Source organism: Mus musculus, chromosome 8 (assembly GCF_000001635.26).
Source record: "Mus musculus strain C57BL/6J chromosome 8, GRCm38.p6 C57BL/6J".
NCBI classification, from domain to species: domain Eukaryota; kingdom Metazoa; phylum Chordata; class Mammalia; order Rodentia; family Muridae; genus Mus; species Mus musculus.
The window spans coordinates 13,984,458-14,010,142 of NC_000074.6; the positions used below are offsets into that span (position 1 = coordinate 13,984,458).

The following is a 25,685-nucleotide window of genomic DNA, read 5'->3' on the forward strand; positions in this document are numbered from 1 at the left end:
GCTTTCCCAGGCTGACCTTCAAGCCTGTGCAGACCATCGTGCTGCCAGGGCAGCTATCAGTAGGACTCAGTGGAAGATAGGGCCCTGCTCCATAATGCCTCTTACTCCTTCGCCTGGGACTTGCACGCTTGTGTCTGCGTCTAGGATTTAGGTCCAGAAAAGTCATTGCAAGTATAGGTGTACGTGTTGCTTTTCTGTTGTGACAAACCGCCATCACCCAGAACAACCCATGGAAGAGTTGAAGAGTTTGCGGTCATGGATATGTAGTCGATGGTTACAGAGTGATAAAAGATAGTCACAGCATTGGGGTGTGGCAGCAAGAGGCATGCAAGATGTCAGGAGGAATCCAAGAGCTCACAGCAAGCCGAAAGCAGAAAGTCTGCTGGGCTATAAACTCCCAAAGCCTGAGTCTACTTAAGGTCACACCTCCTAAAACACCCCAAACAGCACCACCAACTGGGGACCAAATGTTCAAATGACTGAGCCCCTGGGGGACATTCTTCATTCAAACTTCCACATTAGGCCTAGAGGATTACCTGACACACAGTTTTGGTAGGCTAATTATGACAAATAATCTTTTAACATAAACGTCCCAGGGCAGCAATTCGGATCATATGCCTGGGATGATGTAGGCGTGTTATGTATTTGTCTGGGCCCACCGTGGTTCACATGTCAGGACTTCGAGGGACAAGAGTCTGTCTGAGCAAGCTCCTGGTGGCTCGGGATCCCAGGTGAGAAATGTTGCTGCCCTTTGCCATCCCCGATGTGCAACACTAAGACCTAATCAGGTTGCTAGCTGCCAGCCAGGATGTCCGATGACCAGGCTGTCATGAGGCCCAGAACTTCCAACCAAGGATACACAGGACGGCAGGAGCAGAAGCGGCTATCGGTGAGGGCCACTGAGTATACACCAAAGAGAAACCAGCACTTAGGATTTGGCAATAGGATAGGATGGACACGCTTATTATGGGATGGATGACATTTTAAAAAGAGACGGACAGCAAGGCAGCAATACCCAGGTGATTTCAGCATCTAGATGTGATTTATAGTGGAATTACATCCAGGAGAGTTAGCCACACACCTGAAGCAGCACACAGGAACGGAACCCCTGACAGGTGGGAACATTTCAGATTTCCCACAGGTAAGCAGCCCACAGTGGCATATGGCTGAACTCACTGTGGCTTAGAAATCGGGCTTCCTTTTAGAAATCAGGCTTCCTTGTAAACAGCTTGAAAGGAAACTGCCTTTCCTTTAGGTCTGGGACTGGGGACAGGGCTTTTTAATTCCGACTAAAATGTTTAGCCAATACCTAAGTTTATACACCTATTCATGTCAGAGGAATTGAAAAAAAAAAAGTAACTCTCAAGCGAGTTTCCAAATTCATGGAATTTCATAGTAAGCTGTGGCTCGTTATCACAACAATAATACCTTAAGACGCTTGATAAACATCCACTAAAGATTGTGAGCTGAGGTCTTTTGTGGAAAACATCTTGAAGCGCCCTCAAACTGACAAAGCCAGAAGCAAATGAAAGACACAAAAAAGGGGGCCATGACTGCTCTTGGGTATGGTGGGGGGAGAGGGTTTATTGTGGATAAAAGACAGAGTGTAGCCAGAGTCAGCCCAACCCTGAACAAGAACACGTGAGGGAAGCGGAGAGCCAGAAGACCCCATAGGGAAGACCAAAAGACCAGGTAATCAATGGCTGGATTATGTAGGGAAGAGCAGCTGGGGAAGGGTAGCCTAGTCCCTGGGAGGGGGGAGGGTATGCAAGCCATACCCTGTAAGAGGTAGGGACTGAGGGATGCTGGGAGAACCTGGCTGCCTGGTCCTCTTTGATATGTTAAAACAGGTACTTGGGTTAGCCATTTGCCCCAGGCAGATCTCTGTGTGTGAGGCCAACTTGGTCTATAGAGTGAATTCCAGGCCAGCCAGGGCCATGCAGAGAAACCCTGTCTCGAAACATCCTGCCTCCCTCACAAAAGAAGCTAGCTTTAAAATAAGTATAAAAATAGTTTATAGACATTTAGATTGTTTCTATCCCCTTATTGAAGGGGTAAGAGGTAGAAATGCATAGGTGCACAAAGAGTCCCACTAGCGACACAGATCGGGTGACTGCAGATAGTGGCATGGCAGGAACAACAGCCACAGTCATTGGAGGCAAGACAGCCCTGGTTTTCTAAAGCAGAGCAACGTAGGCCTGCTTCTAGGGCCCTCCTTCCTCCGTCAGCTACAGTGTATCGTCTAGGGAAAGATAGGTCAGAAAGTTTACAAGGTTGAAGGAAATGCAATTATTACCAAGACTCTCCAGGGAGATCTCGGAAAGGAAAGGAGGAAGGAGGAATGGGGGGAAAGGAGACAAGGGGGAGAAGAAGGGATTCTTTCAAGAGTATCAAAACAAATTTTGACAAAGGAAAAACAACATTCAAAAGTTGTGTCTGAGGAGCCATAGGGTGGGGGCCCCTGCAACCTGCTGTTTCTTATCTAAGCAGACTGCAGGCATCTGGGGTGGGGGTTCCTGTTTGGTCTCTGGCTTTGATGTGGTCAGATGGTCTGTAAGAATAGCTGGTCTGTATAAACATACAGGTTCTGGGAGAAGGAGTGAGTATTGGCTCTGAAGGAAGAGGTCTCACAGAATAAGTAGTCAAAGCCCAGGGTGCCTCGCTGGGGTCCCGTGCCCCACCACCTGATGCTTTTATTTTTCCTTAGGAGCGTCTATGCAGACATAATGTTTCTTCTTTATCAATAGGCAGATTTTGGGACTGGGGATGCAGCTCTGCGGTCAAGGGCTTGTGTAGCTTGTGCTAGGCTGGGGTTTGATCTCTAGCACAGCAACAAAAACAAAGCCCAATGAAACAAAGCCTTTCTCGAGGCACCAAGGACCTGCCTCCCAGGGGAAGCCCCTGCTCACAGATGACAGCGAGGCTCAGTTCTTAGCTGCTCTTCCGCTGCAGTGGTGGAGTGTCAGACATTCAGGACCGTTCTGCATCCAGCCCCTTTGGGTTGTGCTGGCCATTTTAGGTCAACTAGCAGAAAGCTAGAGTCATTTGAAAAAGAAAAAGTCAATTGAGAAAATGCTTCTGAGAGATCCAACTGTAGGGCATTTTCTTATACAGAGGTTGATGGGGGGAAGGGCCCAGCCCATTGTAGGTGGGGCTATCCCCTGGGCTGGTGGTTCCGGGTTTTATAAGAAATCTGTGCTAAGCAAACCTTGAGGAGCAAGTCAGTAAGCAGCACCCTCGGGACCTCTGCATCAGTTCCTGCCTCCAGGTTCCGTTTGGGAAGCTATATCTACAGATTGGAAATGTTTTAAAACTATACACCTACAAAAGGGCTCTATATCCCAACAGCTAAATTGTTCCTAATCTGATAGGCTCATTTTCTTCTAGGTTACTAATGTTATCCTCCTCCCCCATGGTTAAAATCTAGGAGACGCCACCCGGAAAAAGTTAGAGCTCTTTCGCTGCAGTGACATTTCTGTGGTGGTTAGAGACAACTCCATGTTTCCATTGTTAATCTCATAGTTGCTGGACATGCTGGCTACCAATAAATTAGAGCCTTGTTGTATTGGTGACAGTGTCTTGGGAGAAGTCATGCCAAAGTTAGTTACGTGAATATAGCGACTGTCAATAGGTCCCAGGAGGCTACAGGGCCACTATGGAGGAGCCCCTATTGAGAGTTAAAGTCCTATTTATTGTCTTTACCTTGCTTATCCAGGCTTCACCAAGATTTCCTACCTAGTTTAGTGTTCCTTGTACAAAGCAGACTCCTGCAGCCAGCCAGGGTGGGGGCCCACAGAGGGTGGGGTTCCAGTGGCCTACTGGAGTCTGTACCCAGAACTAAAAGCTTACAGTGGTTAGAGTTTCTAGGTCCCTGGTGGGGGCCATGTGCAGGTCTGGGGCCTCACTGGCAAGTCTCAGTGTGGATGGGTAAAACGGGGTGCCTTTCTCTGCAAACAGGGCAAAAGTCAGTGATAGAACAAGCTCTGCCCACTGAGGCTGATTATCACAGAGGCCACGTCTATGTGGTCTCTGGACTGACTGTGTGCAGGGCACTTGACTCCTACAGGGAAAATAAGGAGTTAGAGCAATGATGCAGCTAGCTCTAGCCAGCCAGACTGGCAGGGGGAATCTGTACTTCCCTCACCTCCCGCTGTGTAGTTCCCGGAGGCTCAGACACAGTGCCCCAGATAGGACCTGAACACTCCGCCCAGCTCCATCTCAAGCTGCTGCTGACAGATCAGACTTCTCTGTCCTCTGTGGGACTGTCTACTCTCCCCTAGACTCCAGCACAAGACGCACAGATGTCCTCATTTGCTCCCAAGAACACGCAGTTGTCTTTGGCACAGAGGCCCCGGCCGTGAAGGCAGCAGCGAGCGAGGGATGGTTCCTTTCTCTATAGCTCTGTGTTCTCTCGTGCTACTTTCACGATAAATAATTTTCAAGGTCGGCCAGGGCACATGCAGTGCACTGAATAATCAGAACCCACATCAAAATGTAGTTTCATTTCATTTGTTTTAATTCAAAAGCCAAAATCACTTTTCTAGTTTGAAAATCACACCCCATGGCTTCCAGGTCTTTTATCCCTGTGCCAATAGCACCATTTTCTCCCAGTGGGTTTCTCTGTCTTACTGATGGCCACTCTTCCCCTCTAATTTTTTTTTTTTTTTTTTACCCAGCAAGTGTCCCTAGAGCAAGGTCAACATCAGTGGAGCATTTAGGTGAGCCACACGGTGGTGACACATCAATTTTCCTGTATACTATCCCATGATTGTGATAGTACTGCCTGCTAGGACTGAAGACATTTCCCAGACAAAGCAATTTGCATAGGTAAATGTGTGTGTGTGTGTGTGTGTCTACCACGCCCAAGTATGACACCTGGAATGGGTCCCCCAAACCCATGCCCTGGTTTTGCCAGAACAAGTCACTCACTTGTAATTTTGGGAGGTTTCACTTGGACATGGAAAGCCAACATTGACTCCGGGAGTCTTATATGTCATTCTTTTCTTTTTTTAAAGACTTATTTATTATTATATGTAAGTACACAGTAGCTGACTTCAGACACTCCAGAAGAAGATGTCAGATCTCATTACTGATGGTTGTGAGCCACCATGTGATTGCTGGGATTTGAACTCAGGACCTTTGGAAGAGCAGTCAGTGCTCTTAACCACTGAGTCTCCAGCCCCTTATATGTGGTGTAGAAATGCTGCATTTGTTTCTGTGGTTTCTCATGCTGTATTGATTGTGATGTCGTTTATGTTGCTACCAGGAGGGCAGTGTGATCTACAGGGAAGAGAGCACTAGCCCATATCACCGTTGCCGGGCTGGCCTTCAAGACTCATAAAGAGAAACGTATGGGAACTCCTGGCTGTTTACAGCCTTCCCACGAGGCCCACTGCCCACTTGGACTATTGACTTTGCCATTTTCTATATTTCCCAACACACAACGCTAGATACCAGTGCGTTGTCATCTGAGTGTGGAACAAGACGGTGCTCTCAAGAGCACTGGCCCGCAGGTACTCAGAAGGCTCCTTGATCACTGGTTTGTCTACTTTTGCTTGACAAGACCATGTTAAGATGCAGCAGGTCCTTCAGGTTATGAGTGCCTCAGGCTCACTCTTCCCAAAGGCTCATCCTAGTAATGTTGTGTGGGCAGCATCCACAGCTAAACACAACCTGAATCCCATGACCTTATTTTATCCCAGGCAGACCACAGCCCGAGGGCTCAGCTTCCAACTAGAAACCCACGTGAAATGTGAGGCAATAGAGGACATGGACATTTGTCACAGCACCCTCTAGTCCTTTTGACATTCAAGGAACTCTAGGAGAGTGTTGCACTATTGGTGGTGTGTGTGTGTGTGTGTGTGTGTGTCTTTTCACATGCCTTCTTTCTTCTGTGTTTCTCCAGTGTGTGTGTGTGTGTGTCTGTTCACATGCCTTCTTTCTTCTGTGTTTCTCCATTGTGTGTGTGTTTGTTTGTGTGTGTGTGTGTCTTTTCACATGCCTTCTTTCTTCTGTGTTTCTCCAGTGTGTGTGTGTGTGTGTGTGTGTCTGTTCACATGCCTTCTTTCTTCTGTGTTTCTCCAGTGTGTGTGTGTGTTTGTTTGTGTGTGTGTGTCTTTTCATATGTCTTCTTTCTTCTGTGTTTCTCCAGTGTGTGTGTGTGTGTGTGTGTGTGTGTCTGTTCACATGCCTTCTTTCTTCTGTGTTTCTCCAGTGTGTGTGTGTGTGTTTGTTTGTGTGTGTGTGTCTTTTCACATGCCTTCTTTCTTCTGTGTTTCTCCAGTGTGTGTGTGTGTGTTTGTTTGTGTGTGTGTGTGTGTCTTTTCACATGTCTTCTTTCTTCTGTGTTTCTCCAGTGTGTGTGTGTGTGTGTGTGTGTATTTGCATTGCTGGGGGATTCACTTGCTTAGGCAAGTGCCCCAGCTTTAAGCAGCATCAGATCACTGGTTTTTTGATGGAGTCTACAAGGCTGTCCATGGTGAATTCAAGGTCTGTCTTCCCCAAAGCAGCTAGAGTTACAGGATGCAGGTCAAGCAGACAAAGTGTACCTCGCCCTGCCCCTCAAGGAACAAAGATAGCTCAGCTCTTTCCCATTGCACGAGACCTCGGGCACTCAGTGCTGGCCACAAGGAACCTGGACCTCACCAGATGTGAACACTGGGGCACTATGGGTACCATTCTTGGACCTGTGCAGTTCATAACCTTGAGATGTTCTATCTGCAGCGGAGTGCCTATTCCCCAGAACACCTTTAGGCCTCCTTTCCCTTTCCTGCCATCAGTTGGAGGGAACAGACTTCTTTGGGGACAGTCATTGTGGTTTCCTCATGGTGCAGCAGGCTGCTGCTCCCCCCTCCCCCAGCTCCAAGCCTGGGAAATATCAGTCAAGGGCCCTGGAGCTCAGATCTGACCAGGCTGTCAGTCTGTTTCACTGTCTTCCACGGAGTCTCCTTTTGTTTCATGCCTGTACACTGGGTTGGGTTTTGAACTGAAGAACTTAAGTGTTAGGAACAGGCGAAGACATGCCATGTCTGTTTCTCTCCAATGGTGGAAGTCCTAGGAATCACTCCCTTGGGATTTCCTTCAGGAAAGACCCTTAGCTACCGAGGGTGTTTTCGATCGATTCCACTGATGGCTCGTTTTCAGGATAAACGTTTTTTCTTTGAGCTTTTTTTTTTTTTTTTTTTTTTTTTTTTTTTTTGTGGTTCTGGAGATCAGACCCAGAGCCTCCACATGCCAACTGCACACTCCAGCACCAAGCACGACCCAACCTGCTCATTTTTCCTTCCTGTATCCTATAATCTTAACCACGGATTGATTTCTTCCTAGGAAGCAACGTTACAGATGTTCCTGCTTTTCTTCTGTGCGCTGTGATTTCAGCTCAAATTCATGCAATGAGTTGGTTTTTCATTTGTTTTGTTTGTTTGTTGTGTTTTGTTTCGTTTTTTTCACCTGCATATACTGATTTTCAAGGAAGGTTAGTACTGGACAGTCACACAAGGGTGTTTTGTCCGGGGCAGCCATCCTGGAGCTGAGCTGCATTCAATGACTGTGGAACCCTGCTCTGTCCCTAGACCAGGACCCTATCCAGCAAATAATCAAAAGGTGCTGATGGAACTGTGTGACCGGGGCCTCTCCTCACCTCTGGGAGGCTGGCATTAGAGTGCCTCAGAGAGCTGGCGGTGGAGAAAGCAAGAGCAGAAGCTGCCCCCAAACACCCGGAGCGCAGTGGCTGTGTTAGGACCAACCTCAGCCATCTTGGTCGGAAGAAGATCCAATATTATCACGCCTAAAACTCGCTTCTTTGCCATATTGATGATTTTGATTTAAAAGGAATTGAGAACCAATTAGTGTTGAGCAAATTCTACTTTTCACCTCTATTGCCTTGAATAAAGTACACACTTTCCCTTTGTGCACATACATAAAAGGAATGTTGCCAACAAATGGCTCCGGCCAGGAAGAGAGTGGTACTCACAAGCTTTGATCAGCGGAGGAATCTGCCTTGTGGCACAGCTGCCCCTGACTGCCCACACCCTCTCTGTAGAGCCCCATAGCATTTACGCTCCTGTGAGCCACTGCGCATGTGTGGACACCGAAATGCTTTTCTCCTATTACTTTCACGTTAAAATGAATTCATAGACTGGCTTAAGAACCGAAACTGGCAGGAGGAAGTGATTTGCTTTCCACCTAGAGCCCATATTTACTTTCTATTACCATTCTGACTCTTTTGTTCAGTGTCTAAAGTGGAAGAGTGTAACTTCCTATGGCTTTGTGTGGCTGGCCAGATGCACAGCCTTGCCACCTCAGGAGGAAGTCGTCCTCCACCCACCCACCCCCAGCCCCCCCGCACTGTACCGCAGCTTGGAGATCTAGATGTCACATGAAAAATAAGGGCTCAAACTGCTTTGTGGCAGTAGGGTGCCAGACTTTAGGGCTCATGCCTCTACCTGAAGTACAGTGGCCTAACGTTGCTCTGTGCCTGGCTGGTTTTCTGTACAATTAAGTTCATTTAAACACAGGGCTCCCTGGCCAAAATGTCATGGTGAAAACCACCAACCCAGTTCAACCTCTTTATTTTCTCCGTGGCTCCCTCGCGGGGGGAATGTACTTTACTATAGGTCAGAGAGTGAGTGGTTTGGCAGAGCTGCCTAGACCAGTCCCGAGGCCCCAGCAGCATCACAGAGACCTACCGCAGCTCCGAGCCCTGAGACCCAGCGCAGTCCTCTTGGATCTCACCCGGTCCACGTAAAAGTCTGTGCCTCCTGCCAAAGGTCACCGAGTTCAACCCGCCTCTAGCCAGAGCCCCACGGCCACAAAAATTACAGTTTTTGAAAGCCCAGAATGGCATCTTCAGTGTACAGTGTGTGTGTGTGTGTGTGTGTGTGTGTGTGTGTGTGTGTGTGTGTGTGTTGTGGCTCTGAAGGAGATGGACCCTTTTAGGGAAAGGAAAGGACAGAAAAAACCCAAAGCAAAAAACAAGACAGCCTTGAATAGCCATTCTGCTGACCCCAAACAACTGTAAACAGTAGCAATAGAAAAAACATTTAACCTCTGAGTTCTGCTCCTAGAAAACAAGACAATGCACGGGCTACTGTTTCGGACAGAGCAGCGGGCCCCTCCCCTTGACACACCCTCCAAGGCCTCTAAGACCCCCTTATGCTAATCCCTGGTTTCACGTGGGTCTTTTTCTCCAGTATAGTTCAAACAACTACACTGAGGTTTCTCAACTCCCCCCACATCTGCTTTAACACAGCAAAAAACACACATGAGTTTGCCTAACATCTGCTCGCTTCTCAGTGTTGTTCCTAGGAGGATGTGAACCAGTGGTCTACGTAATAGTGGAAATGCCGTCCTTGGGTGTTCTAGTCACTAACAATTAAAAAACTATTATTGTTAACCAAGAGCAGTTACTGGTATATAATCCCCTGCCCCCCCCCCCCCACAGTACAGTTATACTTGAGAGACCATGTTCTTTATTTAGAGAGAACAAAATTAACTACTTTTTTTTTTTTTTTCCAAACAGGGAAAGGCATGAATACAGTCCCTTGACACACAAAGCAGGCAATCAAGTTTCACACAGTTGGGAGAGTCTTTGGGATTGCGTGCTCTCTGTAATGGGAGCCTGGGTGGTGGTGGTGGTGGTGGTGGTGGTGGTGGTGGTGGTGATGGTGGTGGTGGTGGTGGTGGTGGCGGTGGTGGTGGCGGCGGCGGTGGTGGTGGTAGTGGTGGTGGTGGTGGTGGTGGTAGTGGTGGTGGTGGTGGTGGTGGTGGTGGTGGTGGCGGTGGTGGTGGCGGTGGTGGTGGTGGTGGTAGTGGTGGTGGTGGTGGTGGTGGTGGTGGTGGTAGGGCATTTTACGATCACAATGTCTCCCCTACCTGATAAATTTCTTTTTAATGACTGAAGAATCATATTCTTATTGCACAAAAATAAGAAAATTCAGTAAGATATACAGACGGAAACACAAAACAATCCATTCTCAGAAGTAGCCTTGAGGAACATTTGAATGTATTTTTTCCAGTATTTAAACACATACCTGAGGTCAGACTCCTATGGTATTTGAACTGCATTTGAAAATTAACAGACTTTTGGACTGGAGATGTCTCTGAGCTGCAGATGGATTCCTCAGCAGGTACGTGTCACTGTATCAGGCTAAAATTATCGTTTAAATTTTTAAAATAATATTTAGGTATCTTGAGATCAGGGACACAAAGGAAAGTCGCCTTGTATGGGGAGATCAAGTGTCTCAAAGTGAGTTTGGATAAAACAGCGCAAATCTTGTCAGATTCACAAATTTAGATGAGTCTAGCAGATGGCTATGTTACTTGTTTGTTTTCTATTTGCCCGGCTGAAAGGTGATCTTAGACTTATTTATTATATGTGATTTTGTTTTTAATATAAATACAGATCTGAGAAGGACTCTGTTGGGACAAGCGAACATCACACATAAGCTGCTCTGTGCCTTCTGGCCTTAAGTGTGGCCTGCTACCAGAACAAGTGTGTAAATCCCAAATAAGAAATGCAGTGCTGTGCATGTATTAGAAGTTGTATTACAGAATGTCATATATTGATGCTACGGGATATAATATATATTATACCATACACACACATATAACATTATATGTGTGTATGTATGAAATATATATTATATGTTATATATATTATATGTGTGTATGTATATGTATATATACATATGTGTGTATATGTGTATATGTGTGTTATGTATATGTGTGTGTATATATATATATGTATACATATATGGAATGAGATAGCAAGTCAGAGCAGGGGCTTCCCAGGGAGGTCTGGGGGAGTTACCTGTTAGGCAGGCAGTCCTTCAACTGCTACAGCACACACTTGGCATTTGACAGCTCCTTAAGAGTCCTGTGCAACTGGGTGAAGACTCTTCTATCTGAGAGCCTCATGCTAGGGAGATGGAAGCCCTGGCTGGTAGAAGTGTTTAGAACCACTCAGGAATCCATGCAGCCACAGGGAACAAAGTACCAGTAACCAGTACTCACTGGCATCCAACAGATGGCGAAGGTAAGGACAGCACAGGCAGGTCACTGGTGTTGACAAAGGACATGCTCCTTTCTAAGGTTCTGGATCAGATCTTGGGGACATCCATGATTATCCAACAGGGGCAGCTGAGCTCCTGTCTGCCGTGAATACAGCATTTCCAGCCTTTGTTCCTGTACTTTATCATGTCTTACCCCTACCTCCCTCCATTTTAATCATCTTTACTGGGATGTAATGCATTCCTTTGTCCATTCCAGGATGCTATAACAAGATACCTTCAGCCTGTAAGCTATAGAACAGTGTGGTCCTCAACCTTCCTAACTTTGTGACCCTATAATATAGATCCTCATGTTGTGGTGACCTCCAATCATAAAATTAGTTTCACTGCTGCGTTATGACTATAATTTTGCTACAGTTTTGAATCACAATGTAAGTAATATCTGTTTTCTGATGGTCTTAGGTGACCCCTGTGAATTAGATCCATTTCATGTGACCGAATTCTTGCTCCATAGACAACATTTTATTCGTGTTCTCTCACATGGGGGATGGGACCATGAGACTCATTAGGTCTCCTTTATAAAGATAGTAAGCTAATCATGAGGGTATACACTCTTATTCCCAAATTACCCCCAAAGAGCCCTCCTCCTTGGCCTTACTCGAGGGTAAAGGGTCAAAGTATGAATTTTGGGGAATAGACACAATCAGGCCACAAACAACACAGATAACATAAGATCAGCCAATTATAGTATTCATATGTATATACATAGACAGACACATTCAACACACACATAATATATAATAATATATGACCCAGTCCACAGGTCTGTCAACGGGGTCTACAAGAGAGTGGGAACTGAGGGGCAGGAGACACAAAGAATGAAGACAACACAGGCTATCTGCTCAAGTCTCAAGTCTCGGTCTCCTTTATTGAAAGGCAACTACAGGTATGCATGCACTTGCTGGGGAGTGCAGCTGGAGACACTTAACCACAGCTCCAGGATGTGTAGGAGAAAAACCAGATGTTATCAGTGTGTTCAGCTGTGGTGGGCTTCTTGCAAAAACATCATGGTAGGAAACCAAGTCTCTCGTCAGGGTGGAAAAGACCACCTGTAAGTAAATAGCCTGAGATGGCTGCAGAGATGACAGCCACTTTCTGCTAAGTGTCGGCTCCCAACAAGTATATATGTATATGTGTTGGGTTTTGTCCGAGGTCCCCTTGGCTATGGCTATTGGCTAAGTGGCTAGAACAATCAGTGCATCTGTTGTGAAAGCTGAAGCACCTCTGGAAGGCTAAGGGATCCAGGCAAAAGTGTGTTGTGATCATGCTTGGAGCATCCACGTCCCAGAAAGCAAAAGTCCTCCCTTCTCATCTTTTCACTGATGGTCTCTTCTGAGGGCGGGTCACAGTGACATGCTCTGGTTTATCCTGCCTCTGGCTTGGGACCAGCCATAAAGATGTTTTCTGACCTACTTGGAAATGATAGCATATCCTAGGACCCCATTCCACAGGCTCCTGCCTAGCTCTGAGGATGGAGACACGTGCAGAGGTCACGAGTCTGAGCACACAGGACTCTCTCGCCACTCAGTTGGACTGAAGTCAAACCCTTTTGTACAATAACCTTTCTACACATCTATCTGTGACCTGACCTCAATGGAGTATCTAGAAAGATCTGGGTAACAAACACATGGAGGCTCCCAGGAGGTGAGTAAGATTTTACTCATGTAGCAGTCAGACCCTCAATCCCTGGGGGATAGAAGCACCTGTCCTTAGGACCCTTCTAGATGGAGGCCTGCATGAGATGTTTTATTTATATCCTTTAGAGTGCTCTTCATAATAAATTAGGAAACATGTTTCCCTGAGTTCTGTGAGCAGGGCTAGCAGATTAATCAGAGCCAAAGGGGTGTGTGTGTGTGTGTGTGTGTGTGTAATCCCTAACTGATAGGTGGTAAGTTCTGGACGCTGGGATTTGAAATTGGTCCCGAAGCAGAGGCCATCTGGAGGCCCCAGCCCTGCTCTGTGGTGTCCGCCTTTGCTTCCTGGAAGAATCAAATCCAAATTGAATGATATTGGAGGCTGCCTTGCAGGACTTTGCCAAGAACTGACTACTGGATTGATGTGTAGGGAAACCCACACAGTTGTCCAAAGACTGCTGTGAGAGCCGTGGAAGGGACTGAGCTTGTATCTTTTTCCTGTGTGTCCTCGGACTGTCTAAGCTGTTGATGTGCAAATCTGTGGAGCTGCAAACAGTTGAGTGGCTTTGCAGTTCTAGGATGTTTCTCACTCCCCATCATTGCCAGGACTTCTTCCCATTCCTGAGGAACACAAACTCCTCACTCCTCTCTCCTAGGCTCCGACACTCCCATTCTATTCTCCATCTCTGTGAGTTCAGTAGCTAAAACCCCTAGCTGTTTCCACACCTTCACATGGCCTGGGTGCTACAAGCCCTTGCCGATTCAAGCCTTCTGGTGAAACTAGCCCTGACAGTTTCTGCTACTTTTTCAGATATTTCTGTAGCTCGGTGCTCAATGTGATGATGGCTCGTATATTTCTGCCTGGCTTCCTTCTTGTGCAGACATGTTCGCATACATAGACTTCCGTTTGCATTTTCTTCTGAGTAGACACGCTGGGCCATATGAGAGCTCTGAGAAGTGAAGGAAGATGCAGTGAGTCTTCTTTGCCCAGGGAAAAGAGATTCATGTGTGCAAATCTAGATGAATTATCCAACATTATACCAGGAATTCTAAATGAACAGATTTGAGAGGTTCGTGGAGTGTTCTCAGGGAGAATAATCAGGCTGTCAGAGAGGACGTGGATTTTAAGTTGGGGCATGTTTCATGATGAAGTGGCCAATGGATGACAGACACTCTTCAGTCTTCCTATTGAAAGAACTTAATTGAGGGCTTTTGGGCATGGAACATGGAGACCAGGGTGTGGACAACTCATCTGTCATTGCACTGAGCATGCGCACCACCACCACCACCCCAAGCTAGAGTTTCCCAGGCTGCATGGTACTAACATCAGGACAGAATGTTTCCCCATCACAGGGAGAACAGTTCTCAATTCCCCATACTGAGCACTTAGGAATTTTTTCCCCTTCTCTAAGGAATCTGAGCTGTCTCTTTTTTTAAGGAACAAGTGCATAGCCCCGAGGAATGCCAGTGTCTGCAGGGATGGGTGAGATAAGAGACATTTGCCTGGAGACAGAGACACAAGCTCTGGGTTTAAAAGAAATCAAGGCTGATGCCCTTGAAGTTGGGGTCGGAGCAGACCCAAGGTAACTGGGAGGCAGCCAAGATTAATTCTGAGTGCATTCCAGGGATGTGGTTGAAAAAGTTTGGTATCAATTTGTTGATAGGGCAGAGTGTGGGAAAGAAAGACTTGAAGCAGGGCGTGCCAGCATGTAGCAGAGTTAAGGTGACTGATTCAGGAAGCGGCTGTGCAAGGAAAGAAACCAGCATGCTGTCGGGGACATCATGGATGCTGTCAGGGGACATCATGGATGCTGTCAGGGGACATCATGGATGCTGTCAGGGGACATCATGGATGCTGTTGGGGAATATCATGGATGCTGTGGGTGACATCATCGACGCTGTTGGAGGACATCTGAGGAAGACCCATGAACAGAACTGGGAACGTGAGGGCTGGAGGCAGAACCTCAGGGACCACTTGTTTTCGAGGTTCATGCAGACACAGATGTGTAGTCCACTGAGACATGGGGAGGGGGGGAGATGGGGTATGGAGAGAAACCAGCATTGTAAGCTGAAGGTGGCCCTGCTATAGGGGGACAGAGGGAAGGAGGGGAGACTGGTGAGAGAATTCAGGCATGGAGGACAATGCTCAGAAGGGGTAAAGGGTGAGGAGTGAGATCCATGGCTGGTGCTGAGCCAACAGAGTCCACTGATGAAGCAGCCTAACTCAGTTCCAAGCATCTCCTGCTGCCCTGCTGCCACACAGCCCGGCTCTTTAAGTCCACACAAGTCCTGTCTGTCTGTGCAAATGGGGAGACAGAAAGTGACCTCAGAAGGAGGAGAGAGGTTTCCTCGGATGAGGTCAGTGAGGCCTAGGATGCACAAGGGCTGAGCATCAAACCAGGGTGGCATTCTTGGGTTGGTGGATGCTGAGGAAGGGCTCTGCCAAGCCACAGGCCTCCAGGCCTCTCGGTGCAGTGGAAGTAGGTTTTCCCTGACGGTCACGAAGACACTACATTGTGTGAACGAAACTCAATCTGTTTAAATGGCTAATACCAAGAGATGTACAAAACGAGCCACTTTTCTTAAAGTGGAAACTCATTCCTTCTTAGAAATTTATCCCTTCCCTCCCACACTGCCCCCACCCCTCTTCTAACTTAGTTTGTTTCAGTCAGGAAAGGGGGCAGGGCAGGGCTGGGCTGGAAGGATGGGCCAGGTTTAGCCTCCTCAATCCACGAGAGGTATAAACTTTATGCTCATGACATTCAGGATAAAAACACACACACAAGAGGTTTCAGTACTTGCTTTCAGGACAGCAGGGTGAGCACCCGGATAAAAGGAACTTGGATGTGAACCAACTGCCACGGGTGACACCCGACATCACCCCAGGGTGTCACCCGGATCCTCTGCCCTGCTCCCACAGGTGAATGAAATATTCGATGATTGTTGTGTGTCCCTAGTACCCAGCTATAACTCAGTTAAACGATTTGTTTTTATTTCATCTCTAGTTTTTGTTCAAAGTGAGGTGACAAGGGGTGAAATCCGAAGCCACTTTTATATGTTAACTGATGCATAATTAATGCATTACTTAGAGAACCTGTGTTTGAAGTTCAAAATACCCCCAAAATGATAGAGCATTTTTCATTAGGCATAGTAATAAAATAAGGTAGGTGCCACATATGTTAGTCTTCTTGTGTGGGAAAATCCAGTTATAAAATGCACGAAGAAGTTGAGTTTCATACATGTGAGCAGAAATAAGTGACTTAAAATTAGCATATTAGTATCCCTGAGACACAGCCCAGTAAATGCATGTTATAAAATTATAATCAGAACTGATGAAAACAAGAATCTATAGCACATCTACTCAAAAGAGCTTTTAAGTCTTCCCACACCTTAAGGTCCTCATGCCTTTCTAGTGTCCTTATCTATAGTGGGCTACCAACGTTGGATCAAGTTTAAAAGGTATCTTGATTTGGCTCTTCTGACTCTCTCTCTCCCTCCCTCCCCCACCTCATCCTCTCTGTCTGTCTGTCTCTCTTGCTCTCAATCGCTCTCTTTCTTTCTAGAAGGGAACTGCAACATAACGTGGGTTCCTTGACCTTGCTGTGTATCTTGAGCTGCAAGCTCAGCCTGCTGAGAGTCGGGCACGTGCCGCTGCACCTGCTCTTTTGGCAAGTGCTGACCAGGTCTGGTGCTGCATCGGTGTTTATTGCACAGACACTTATGCTATTTTATTTTTCCTGCACCAAGTCCACCCTCTCAGTGTTCCTTGGCTGGGAACTACAGACTCAACCAAGGATTTATTTCATACCAGTGATGAACACAGTACACACTAAGGATCTGCCGTCAGGGATTCATAGTCCATCCTTCCCACGCCTCCTTGCGATGTCACTCTGAGGAGAGCAGGAGCAGAGGCCATTGTCTCATGGGTGCCTCTCTGATGTTGGTGACTTGAGCCTCAAGGCTTTGTTCTGGGCTCAGGATTTCAGCTAGTCCATGGGTCCTGGATAGTGCTAGTGTTAGCTGGACTCAGTCCCCGGGAGATCCTAGATAGAGAAGGCAGTAGTTGTGGGGTGTGAGTCTCCTGAGTGAGCAAAGTGAACATTGCAGACAGTCTCTCAAAATCCAGAGTTTCCAGAAGGGCTGGCCTGCTGCCGGCAATGGCCAATGGCCGTGACCTTCCGTCTCGATTCGGTCAATATCTGAAGAGTGGTTTGCTTGGCACCGGAGGCAGCTGGAAATGACAGTCTGTGTACTCGGGAAGATCCACAGAACAGACAGTCTAATGCATGTGTCATCTGCCTCCAGTCCTGCCAGTACACTAGGGCCCCTGAGTGTCACTTGCAACCCTCCTCGGTGGTGGGGCCTGTTGAGCAAACCTTTGGAAGCATGGGACCCTTAGGAGCATGGGACCGATCCTTTCAGAAAACAAGGGTGTACCAAGCCTGTTCTCACCGAGTCAACACCAGGGGCACACATCGATGGTAACAGCCTTTTGAATTCTCGGTTGCAAAGCTGGGCCAACAGTGGCAATTTGACTTACTTCATCCTGATGGACCCTGAGGGGTTTTCCAGTTTCACACCCACCTTACGGCTTCCCCCTCCCACTTGGAGTCAAGGCTAGGCCAAGTTCCATTGTCCACCCACAGGAACATTCTTGAGTAAAAAAAATTCTCAGAATGTACTGACATAGTTACCCGACCCTCTGGAAAGTTCCAGGTAGAGTTCAAATGTGTGTCATGCTTGCTAGTCAATAGATTTAAAGGTCAATATGCTTAGCCAATGAGTTTGAACTGTAACCTTGCTGATGTAACCTGTGCCCCTCAAAAGTATAAAAACTGCTTGTAATAGCCATTTGGGGTCGCCTTCTAGTCACCTGCCTTGAGGGACTAGTTGAAGGTCGACTCCTGGTGTGCCAGAAAATAAACCTCTTGCTTTTGCATCGATCTGCATTTCGAAGTTAAGTACCACTGACAGAGGAGGGTCGGGGTCTTACATTGTAGCCTTGCTGTGGCCTGCTTTTGCATCTGTCTGCACAGACTGGGAGCCACACACCCGCCACTTTATTAGGCTTGTCAGGTTATCTGTGGAACAGTGGCGAAACTGCCAGTGGATAGTGTTTTGTGTCCCTTCCAAGGGTCAGTCTGGTGTGGATAAAAAGCCCGATTTGCCATCCTCGGTTTCACGAGCTATTAATCAGTGCATTCGGAAGAATGGCTGTCATCTGCTCATTTTGGTGCAGGCTCAGCTCTGAGTTTGAAATGGTAGACCCGAGGTCAGTTAATCTACAGTGAGGGCCCTTTATTATCATAGGTGAGAGTCAGACCACAATCAGCCCAGCCAGCCAAGCATGGCCCTCAGCTGTCTGGGATTCCTTAAAGTACTGAAGCTGTTCCCAGAGTGGATACCAGCTATGATTTCAGCAGTGACCGAAACCTTAGCTCTGCTTTGCCACACAGGGTAACTGCATCTGAGTCTCGAGTTTCAGGATTATTACTTAAATGTCGATCATTACATGGCAGAGTTGGAGAACGATGACCCCTGAGGTGGGACCAGCGCAGCTGAACTCAGCACCACACAGATCATCCGGTGCACCTCTGTCCTTCATCCCACCATTTTTTTCCGCAGGGCTCCTGCACCAGGCTCCTCTGGCACTGACTTTGACTCAGTGATCTCTCATCTTCAGGTCGATGCCAACTCCTGGAGGAGGAGATTCCCGAGGTTTCCCCACTAGCCCCCTCTGTCCAAGGCCATGCAGTGAGGACCAGATTCCTGTATGCATGCCGGCTCTGCTCTGGAAAGGGGGTGCCAGTGTGCTGGACTTGGTCACGGAGAGCACGCTCATCTTATGGCTTGGTGAGAACTGTGTGGGATGGCAGAGAAGGCACTAACTGGCACCTGTGTTTAATAGCAGAAAGGATTACACTCCAGTTCTGGCTAGAACGTCTTGTGTCATATTTCCAAACATCTTGTTACAGAGTCCCAAAGTATCTGAGGAACATGCTGCACCCCTCCGCAGCAGAGAAGATGAGCATATTATCTTCATTAACTTTGATACTTTAGGGGACCTGACTGTTATTTTATTTTAAAATATCCCAATTTATTCTATTGTCTTCATAGGTGTGCATGTCTGACGTGGGTATGTACATGAGTCCAGGTATCTGAGGAGGCCTTGGATCCCCTGGATGTTGGAAGCTGCTTGACATGGTGCTGAGAACTGAACTTGAGCCCTCTGGAGGAGCAGCCAGTGCCCTTAACTTCTGAGTCATCTCTCTACCCCTGACATTGTTAGAGATTGCTGGGGAAGACTCGTACTTACTCTGTGTGTGACACCATGCCTTCCAATGTCTAGTTTCATTCCATGCCCAGAGATGTGTAAAAAAAATAAAATCAGATAAATTTCACTGCTTGTCTGGTAATTTTTCTACGTGGGCAACTTGCTTAGATTATATTGGAAATGAAACTGAAGGTAAAGATTAGACATTGCGGCAACCTGAACAGCGTAGCCGTCCAGATTCCCACCGTTTCCATGTATCCAAGTGTTTGGCACTGACCTTTCTAAAGTTTAGTTCTTGTCGCTGTTTGGAGGGATGGACTTGGAGCAGAAGAGATAGAGCGCACTGTATACGGAAGCAAACCTTGGGTAACAGAGTTCTCTTGCAGCCAAAGCTGTTGGATCTGGGGTTGGGCAAATAATCAAAGACTGGTACAGTCAAAACATTCTTCCTGGGAATTTGGATAGCTCTAGAGGGAAGCAATCTGGAGAGAGGGTTCAAGGACAGAGTTTAAGATGGGAGGGAAGGAGGGAGGCCAGGGATGGGAAGACAGAGAGCACAAGAGATGCAAGTATGCAAATGCTCAGAGGAAGAAGATGGGGACAGAGTCAGTCATCCCTGCTCACAGCTCAGCAGTTCTTCATGCCAGACCTTCGGTTTACAGATTAGAAACGGGAGACTCAGGAGTGACACAAGCTTTGGGTGGGATACAGCCGTTTCTGCATGGCTTACAGATTTTCACCTCTCCTGTCCTATGGGACTGTAACTGTACTGTCACAGGGCCACACTTGGCTGGACCACTCTGAGTGTGTCACAAAGTGGAATCTGTAGAAACAGGAAGTCCTCAGGCTGTTAGGGAGCTTCCTGAGCCGAGACATCCCCCGAGCGCCATATCTATGTTCTCACAGGGCGCCTCCTCTATCTGTTATTTTTGGATTCCTAACATGCTTGGTTTTCTTGTAAATGTCCATTTGCTAGGCTCCTCTGGGCCTGTCACAGCAGGTACTGATAAAGCCTCTTCTAGAGGCTGTAGCTCAGATGGCCAAGGGCTGCCAATGCAACTTCCTCATACCAAGCAGCCAGTATTAAAACTGGGCTTGCTTCTGTCACGGATGCTGCACCCTAAAGCAACCTCAAAGCTTCTGTGTCTGGTTCTCAGAAAGGCGATGCAGGAAGATGGCCATGACGAAGCTGATGAATTTAGTTCCCTAAACAGATATCCATAAGGAAATCAGCCTGGAAGTAGGCAAAGGCAACTACCAACTTTGGGTGGGTAGTGATGAACTGGGGCAGTGGAAGACCATGGTCAATGAAACAAACAGGCTGTGTCTATGGAACTAAAGATGACCAGTGACAGCATCTTGTCAAATAGATACAGCAGTAGGAGAAAGGAGCTATTAAAACCCACATGGGAATCTTGGAGTTGAGTATCACAGTTGACTAAGCTGGATCATCGCTGGGGCAGCTCACAGCAGCGTTGAGCTGGAAGAAGATGGGGAAATTTGACAGTAGAACAGAAGAGACTTTATAAGCTGAAGTACAGAGAACAGCACAGAGCCAAAGAAATGTGAGACACTGTTGAGACAACAGTAATCTCGGTGTCACCACCTGGATTAGTCTCACATCCTGGGGTCACCCCACTGCTAAGTCTAGGCTCTTGTTCATCTGTGCGCGTTCAGAACTGAAGACAGTGTTTTTCCCCAGTGTTTTTCGTACTTGTCAACTGTATCCCACGGCAGTGGTTTGAGTCTCTTGTCCTGGGAGTACGGAGAGGCAGTCCTTCTTGCTGAGACTGAGGCTGGAATATTTCTAGATCTGGACCAGTGTGCTCTGGGGGACGAGACGCTTCACCTGTGCCATGGGTCTGGTACAACTTCTGCCTCTATGGTGGGCCACACTTCTATGTTATAAGTGACAGAGGGACATGTCGGTATGGTGGCATAGTAGCTTGGCAAGAGTCCAAAACAAAACAAAAACTTTCTCTAGAAAATTTTATGCTAGGAGGAGATGGGCTGAAGGCAAAGTTGCTCCCAACAATGCCACAACATCCCACAGCTCTGATAACAAAGTATCTAACAGCTAAAGCTTCATTGTATTTTCCTTGCTTCTGTTTAATTTCCTTTGTAAATTGCAATGTACTTTTCCAATTTATAGGTGGAGCGAAACTGAGAAATTTTCTCTTCCTAGTTCTGGTAAAGACTATAAATAAACCCGTATCCATTTACAAATTCCCGTCATATGTGTGTGTGTGTGTGTGTTTTAAGTGTCAAGCAGGGGACTTGAGATTCCTGTCGCAGGAGAATTACTGGCTATCTGATGACATGGTTCTCAGGAATCGAGTACAATGGCCTGGTTCAGCATTACTCCCTAAGTCCTGTGGAGCCTTGGCCTCCTGGGTCTCACATTTCTCAACTGTAAAGTGGAGGCATCAGAAGTGGATTGACGGTGCACAGACCTGACACAGAACATGCTCAGCAACTGGATCCTCATTAGATCCTCATGGATCCTCTAATGAGGCCCATGTGCCCATGTCCTGCATGAGGCTTGGCCTCTGTACAGATGACATCTTTTTAAATGACATTGGCTGACCCAGGAGTCTTATGTAATTTTTTGTAGGGGGTGGTTGAGACAGGATTTCTCTGTATGCATCCCTGGACATCCTGGAACTTGACCTGTAGAACAGGCTGGCCTTGAACTCAGATCTGCCTGCCTCTGTCTCCTAAGTGCTGGGATTAAAGGCATATGCTTCCACCTTCTGACTTTACAGATAACATCTCAGTAAAGTCTTTTACATACCTCTGGCATCATAGCAAAGGGACAGCAAGTGCCAATAGATCAGACACTGGGAGAAGGAACAGAGGGCCAGGCTCCCATCAGACCCAGCTCTGTTGTCTGCAAGGTGCTGAATATAGGGCCTGGCATACGGAGACCCCACAGCCTTAGAGGATGTAGATAGTTCTCATTCCCACTTCTTTTTATCAGATGTGACTATTCTGTAGTCTGCCCTTTCCATGATGGTCAGAAAGGAAGTTGCAAGCCACAAGGAAGCAAAATCAAGCTTCGGGAATCTTTCTCAAAACTCAGTTGTGATGTCTCTAGGCAGTCTTTTTCAAAACTCAGTTGTGATGCCTCTAGGCAGCTTGTTGGAGGCCACATCTGACCTGTTAGTCAGAGACCATTGGGAAGCATCCTGGCCCATCATGTGGTATCTGTAAATAGGGCTGCACCCTAACTCTCCCCCTGAGGAAACTCCTGTCTTCATTGGGCTTCTTCAGGAGGCCCTTGGTACCTTCTGTCTCCTGGGGGACAGTCTCCTAAATGATAACAGTTTGACAAAGAACCTGGCTTTCCTTGCTCTCCACGTGTACCCTCTCTGGACCTGTGGATGCTTGTTCTCATGCGCTGGTCCCACGGCCAGGCAGGGACCCAGGTGGTACCCAGTGGAGCTACATCACAAGCATGGTGAGGCCCTGGCTCGATAAGGCTTAGGGCTCGCCCGTGTTTGTGGGTGAAGCTGTCTGGTTCTGAGCCAAGATGGGAAGCAGAGCTAAATTAAGAGGAGAGATGGCAGATGTCAGTCAGCATCCTTCTTCCTTCCCTTTCTTTGGGCTGGAGATAGTTTGTGTTTTCACTTGGGTAGCCCCAGAGCACCCTCTGTCCTGGCCTAGATGGCAGTGTCTTAACACAATGACCCCCAGATGAGAACCTACCTGTTTCCACTGGGAAGGGCTGGGAGGACCATGTGCCACCTACATGCCCTATATGAGTTCAGAACACAGACCCACCGTCTAGCCAATTTCCCAAGACACTGAGTGGCCTGAGAACAGTGGCAGGTTATAACCTGACCTGAACAAGAGTGGAAACCTGGATGTTAAGAAATGAAGGGTTTGGAGTTACTTTGATGCCTGTAGACATCGCTTTCTCCTGACCACCTGCTGCCATTCCAGTCCCCTTAGCCTTTTCAGAACAAACAGACACACTGAAGTCTGGGGTTTCTGGCTACCACCTTCCACATTTTCTACATGAATGGGGATGTCTTTCTTTCTTTTCTTTTTTTTTTTTCTCTTTTGGTTTTTTCGAGACAGGGTTTCTCTGTATAGCCCTGGCTGTCCTGGAACTCACTCTATAGACCAGGCTGGCCTTGAACTCAGAAATTCACCTGCCTCTGCCTCCTGAGTGCTGGGATTAAAGGCGTGCGCCACCACACTTGGCTTCTCTTCTCTTCTCCCCTCTTTCTTTTTCTTTCTTTCTTTCTTTCTTCCTTTCTTTCTTTCTTTCTCCCCCTCTCTCCCCCCTTTCTTTCCGGGATGTGGCTTTAAATTACTTTTCAAATGAAATCATCTCATTTCTCCTTAGCAGGTTTACTAAGTCACTGAGATGGCTACACAAGAAAGAGAAATTTACCTGCCCAGTTTTGACTTAAAGAGTTTAAAAATGGGGCTGGTGAGATGGCTCAGTGGGTAAGAGCACCCGACTGCTCTTCTAAAGGTCCAGAGTTCAAATCACAGCAACCACATGGTGGCTCACAACCATCTGTAACGAGATCTGACTCCCTCTTCTAGAGTGTCTGAAGACAGCTACAATGTACTTACATATAATAAATAAATCTTTTTTTAAAAAAAAAGAGTTTAAAAACTAGGATGTCATAACTATGGCCTTGTTTTCTATCAACATCACAGAACGGTAGGTCCAAAATCTGGATGGAGCTGTACTCTGAACACCTGGTGTGCACACATGTACATCCCCGCTCACGGGGATGAAAGGCACTGAGCACTTTATGAATGGAAAAATCTCAAATGAGCAAAACGTGTGCCCAAAGAAATAAGCTATGTCTGTGAGATGATCCCTCGATTATTGGCTTTTCTTTTATTTTCTTTTCTTTCTTTCTTTTCTTTTCTTTTTTTTTCGAGACAGGGTTTCTCTGTGTAGCCCTGGCTGTCCTGGAACTCACTCTATAGACCAGGCTGGCCTTGAACTCAGAGATCCGCCTGCCTCTGCCTCCCGAGTGCTGGGATTAAAGGCGTGCGCCACCACGCCCAGCTGGATAATTGGCTTTTCTAACTGGCTTAAAACACTGATTAAAGCACAAGCTTGGGGCTTTCATCACAGAGTTGCTGATGGGTTGATAAGATTTTCAAAGGAAAACAAACAAAAAAACAAGCAAACAAACCCAGTCTCCTAGATGGTATGGCTGGAAAATCAAAACTACCATATCTCAACATCCTTCCGTTCACTTGAAAGGAGCTGCTTGCCTGAGGCCGCAATCGTGGGTCCATGATTGACTGATACTCCTGCACCTGAATCTTTAACTCCACAGATCCCGAGAACTGAGATTATAAAATGTGTGTGGGGTGGGAACATACCAATGTGCACTAGGCGGGATGCTGAGCGTGTGCGTGTATGTGCATGGGATGCTGAGCATGTGCCTGTGTTTATGTGCATAAGATGCTGTGTGTGTGTGTGTGCATGGGATGCTGAGTATGTGCATGAAAGAACAAATGGAGTGCTGGAGCAAGCCAGTGCCCTGAAGAGCTCTGCTCTGCCTCCTTCACACATAGCTCCTGGCACAAGTTGGAGAACATAATGTCCTGCTGCTATGGGTTCAGTTGTGCCCCTTTTACAAGAGACGCGTGGGGATTCTAACCCCTAGGCTTCCAGAATGGGACTTTATATCTCTACAGAGCTCATCAATGTAAAATTAGGGTGTTACAATGGGCCTGATCCAATGAGATTGGTATTCTGTGTCTTTCTAGAAGGAGGGGGAGGGAAAGGGAGAGGAGGAAGAGGGAGAGGTGAAGGAAGGGGAAGAGGAGGAAGAAGAGGGGAGGAGGGGGAGGAGGAAGAAGAGGAGGAGCAGACGGTGGTAGTGAAGAAGGAGTAATGGCATCGATGTGCCAGAGAGGTGCCATAGTTCGCTACAAGGGGAAAAAGCTGAGAAGAGGCTCTTGGGGGCAGGAGTGGGGGATCAAGATGGGGACGACAACAGCTCTGCCTCTCCATTGATCTTCTTGTTCCAGAATGTGAGAGAACAGATTTTTCTTGTTTAATCTATATACCTTGGGGTATTTTTCTACAGCTTTCCTGGTACTGAAGACAAGAAAGGCCAGGTTCTCCTGAGCACAGGGGCTGACATTAAAAGCCGAGAGATGTGTTTGCTTTGTGCCTTGTGTAGTGGCAAGCCTTCCTGACATCTCAGCACAAAGGTTCTTAAGAGGCAGCTCCTGCTATAACCCTACCTCATTTGACTTCCGTTTACAAAGGCATCTGGAGCGATTACTTTCTCTGATGGTGAGCAAGCACAGCGAGTACTCCAGTCAGAGCAGCCTCCCTGCCAGTTATGCATCATTTGCAAACAACACACATAAAGAGGAAATGCACAAGAGCCACGAAGGGGTGTTCTATACGGACTTCCTCCGCACAGCACTCGGAGCTTCGGATCAGAACCCTAGGGTGTGCTCCATACACCCATTCTGGACCCTTCTTTACCTGGTTTCAGGTCTGCTTGAAGCATATTGGTGGAACCAGGTCAGGAGATCATCTGAGATGCCAATAAAACTTGGCAATGGAATCTAGCTGTACACCCGGGAAGCTGAGAAATTCGAGCATATTCTTTCTTCAGCTCGGTCACTGAATACCCATCTCTTGTCCCCAGTACAAGGCATACAGCCTTCTCAGAGAGAGAAACAACCCAGAGCTCCTTCCTAATACTG

The 25,685-nt window shown here is 47.2% G+C and overlaps 1 long non-coding RNA gene across 2 annotated transcripts; it reads left to right on the forward strand.

The window, feature by feature from the left end:
* The first annotated feature begins 1,632 nt into the window (after nt 1-1,632).
* Nucleotides 1,633-19,104, forward strand: Gm5907 (predicted gene 5907). Of its 2 annotated transcripts, none has more exons than NR_131137.1 (3): nt 1,633-1,692; nt 18,387-18,556; nt 18,821-19,104. It is a non-coding gene; the product is annotated as a predicted gene 5907 (long non-coding RNA). The 2 variants fall into 2 exon arrangements; NR_131136.1 differs by lacking the exon at nt 1,633-1,692 and adding an exon at nt 14,483-14,689.
* The last annotated feature ends 6,581 nt before the right edge of the window (nt 19,105-25,685 follow it).